The following is a 3,922-nucleotide window of genomic DNA, read 5'->3' as shown; positions in this document are numbered from 1 at the left end:
AGGTACCATAGATTTCTTTCTATATTTTTTCTAGAAGCTTTATAATGCTAAATTTTACATAGAAATCCATGGTCCATTTTGACTAATTTTTGTAGAAGGTGTAACTTAGGTGGAATGTCACTTTTTTCCTTATGGATGTCCAGTTGCTCCAGCACCATTTGCAATAAAAGCCATGCTTCTGTTATGAATTGCTTTTGCACCATTATCAACAACCAGTTGATCCAATTGGAGTTCATTTTAGTGAAGGTTGTAAGTCCTGTCTAAATCTAAGACCTGTATTTTGTTTGTTCTGGTTTTTTTGTTTGTTTATTTATTTGCTTTTGGACATCCCTTTGTTCCAGCAGCATTTATTGAAAAGACTATCCCTTTTTCCATTGAGCTGGTTTTGCTATTTTGTCAAATACCAATTGGGTCTATTTCTGGGCTCTCTATTCTCTTCCTTTGATCAATTTTTCTATCCATTTGCCAATACCACACTGTATTTACTATTGTAGTCATGTACTAAGACAATGTTAGGTAGAGGGATTCCTTCCATTTTTTTCTTTCTCAAGTTCTTTTCTTTTTAATCTATTCTAAGTCCTGCACTCTTTCATATAGAATTAAAATAAATTTTGTTTTGTCTTCAAAATAACCTTGCTGAAATTTTTATAGGATTTACATTAAACCTCTAAATAAATTTGGGGAGAATGGATGTTTTCACTATGCTGAGTCTTCTAATCCATGAAGATGGTATGTCTCCATTTATTTCAATCTTTGGTTCTTCACTTCTTTTCATTCTCATCATATAGTTCCTATATATGGTGTTCAGTACACATACAAGTTCATTTCTTTGGACAATTGTAAATGGTATTGTGTTTTTATGTCATTCTATTTTTGATATGTACTATTACAATTGATTTTTGTGTGTTGATCTTATGTGCTGCAAACCTACTTCACTTATCAGTTCTAGGAATTTTGGTTGCTCTTTTTTTATAGATTCCCTATGATTTTCAATGTGAACAATCAAGTCATCTGTAACAGGGAAACTTTCTGATCTGGGTGCTTTTATTGCCTTTTTTTTAACCCAATTACTTTAGTTAGATCCTTTAGTACTACACTGAATAGGAGTAGTGAAAGAGGATCCCTTACTTTGTTCTGAAACCTAAGAAAAAATCAGCAAATTTTCACCATTAAGTAATTAAGTATAGTGTTAGCTGTAGGGAAGTTGCAGATGCTCCTATAAAGTTGAGGACGTTCTCTATTCCTAACTTGATCAGAGTTCTGTTATGAATTTTGGATTATGTTGAATGCTTTTTCTGCATTGTTTAATATGATCATGTGATTTTTCTTCTTCAGTTTCAGGAAGTGTCTGGATTACATTGCTTCACTCTCAAATGTTGAACCAGCTGACACACTTGGAATATATACCACTTGGTCACGGTGAGTAATTCTTTTTCAGACATACCTAGATTTGGTGTGCTAATATGTTGTAGAGTGTTGTGTTCATGACAGATATTGGTCTGCAGTTTCTCTTTCCTTCTCTACTGTCTTGTTCTGTTTTTACTATCAGGGTAAGACTGCCCATACAATGTTTTGGGAAGTACTCCATCCTCTTCTATTTTCTGGAAAAGGTTTTATAAAATTTGCTTAATTTTCCTTTAAATTTTTGATAGAATTCTCCATTGAAATTATCTGTCCCTGGAGATTACTCTTTCAAGAGCTTTTATTACAACTTGATTTTTTTTTTGATTGCTTAACTGGTTTTAATAACATGACATAAAGCCCCTACAACTGATACAGTCATTATGCAAAATACATAGGTGAATACTGTCTTCTTTCAAAAATATAAAATAAATAAGCAAGACATGTGAAAATAGCAAATTTCCATTAAATAAATGAGAATTTTAAAAAAAGAAAGTTTTGCTTTCCATTTCATTTGAAGGGAAATTATCATTTTAAACAATATTCAAGTTTATTAAACAAAGTTAAAAAGTATTATAAAATGTTTAACTTTTATCAGCTTCAAGGTTTATGTTGCTCCCAAATTTTGCATATAACTGAACTTTCAAATCTGCTAACACCCGCTGAATTGACTCCACTCTGGATTCTAAGGCATCAATCTCTTCTTGCAAGTTTTTCTTGGCTTCTTCTAACATTTCTTGTGTTTCTTCTTGAGAATGGCTAATAAAAACATCACCAATTTGATAAGGTATCATTAAGCAGTCGTCTTCTGCAAGCATGAGGTCCTAACAAGCATCTTCTAAATTTTGGAGTTGTTTCTTTTTTACATCTATTTCTTCCTTCAGCTCTGTGATTCTACTTGTATTCCGTGCAAATTTGTTTATCTTTTGTTGATCTTCAAAAGTAACATTAACATCTTCTGCAGCCGCCTTCTTCATGGTGGCCGCCATCTTGGGACAACTTGATTTTTTTAAATAATGAAAGGCCTATTTAGATTTTCTATTTCATTTGGTTGTATTTTGGTAGTTTGTGGTTCTGAAGGTTCATTTATTCTTAATTGTGAAATTTATGAACATAAAGTTGTTTGCAGTTTTATTATCTTACGAATGGCTGCAGAATCTGCTGTGCTATACCCCATTTTATTCTGTATATTGGTAATTTATAGCATTTATTGGTGATTGTCAGTGTTGCTAGAAATATCAACTTTACTGATAATTGGGAAAACCAGTATTTTGTTAATGATTTTCTCTAATGTTTTCCTATGCTCGATTTCATTGATTTTTGCCCTTATCTTCATCATTTTCTTCCATCTGCTTGCTTTGAGTTTATTTTGCTCTTATTTTTCTAGTTTATTGAGGTAGGATTGTGGCTTGTTTCTTTAGGCCTTTCTTCATTTGTAACATGGACCTTTAATGCTGCAAATTTCTTCCAGTTCTACTCAGGTTGTGTTTCCACTTTGATTCAGTACTATGCATATTTTTATGTATTTTAAGACTTTCTTTTTAGTCATGAATTATTTAGAAATATAATGTTTAATTTCCAGGAGTTTTCTAATGACTTTGGCTTCTGATTGATAATTTTATCCCATTATGCTCAGAGTATCTACTATATCATTTCAATTCTTTAAATTTGTTGAAGTTTGTTTAAAGGACTGTTAATGAATGTTTCACAGGCTCCTGAAAAAGCATCTGTCCCCCACTGTTGGGTGGAGTGTTCCTCATGGGTCCATCAGAAAATGATTTTCCCATTTCTCTGTTTACTTCCATCAGCTTGTGCTTCCTGTGTTTTGAGGCTGTTGTTTGCTAGGTACATATTTAGGACTGTCTTGTCTCCCTGCAGATTCTTTCCGTTATCAATGTATAATGTCCCTCTTTGTCTTTAGGAACATCAACTTTGCCAAGTATCAGTATTATTCCTGCATTCTAAAACATTAATGTCTGCATGACACATATCTCCATCCTTTTATTTTCAATCCACCTATGTTTTTTAATTAAAAGATCATTTCTTATAAACATACATAGTTGGGTCACATTTTTTAATCCACACTGTTCATCTCTATGTTAAATTGGTATCTTAAGTCATTCATATATAAGATCATTATTGATGGGTTAGGTCTTAAATCCTCCATTTTATTATTGGTTTTCTGTTTATTCTGGTGTCATTCCTTTCTTCATTCTTGCCTTCCTTTGGGTTTCTTGAAGATTTAATGGGATGAATCTTGTTTAATTATAGTGGTTTTGAGTATATCTCTGTGGTTGTTCTGAGAGTACCATATACTCAGGAACTTACAGCATCTACAGGCATCGATGTTTTATCATTTCAAGTGAAGTGAGAGCCCTACTGATGCCCCTTTACCTTCCCCATTTTTAAGTATTATTGTTTTAAGGATGAGACGATGTTGTAATTACTGCTTAATTTATCAGAAATCATCACAAAGCGCATGAGGAGAATGCTCATCTGTCTGTGTGCCCATTTCTGCCCT

General features: G+C 32.7%; 1 pseudogene; it reads right to left on the bottom strand.

Annotated features, from left to right (window-relative positions):
• Nucleotides 1-1,716: 1,716 nt before the first annotated feature.
• Nucleotides 1,717-2,392, bottom strand: LOC118969262 (prefoldin subunit 4 pseudogene; annotated as a pseudogene).
• Between the last annotated feature and the right edge of the window lie 1,530 nt (nucleotides 2,393-3,922).

Source organism: Manis javanica, chromosome 6 (assembly GCF_040802235.1).
Source record: "Manis javanica isolate MJ-LG chromosome 6, MJ_LKY, whole genome shotgun sequence".
Classification (NCBI taxonomy): domain Eukaryota; kingdom Metazoa; phylum Chordata; class Mammalia; order Pholidota; family Manidae; genus Manis; species Manis javanica.
The sequence above is the reverse complement of the archived record's forward strand: the minus strand, read 5'-3'. Positions and strand labels throughout refer to the sequence as shown.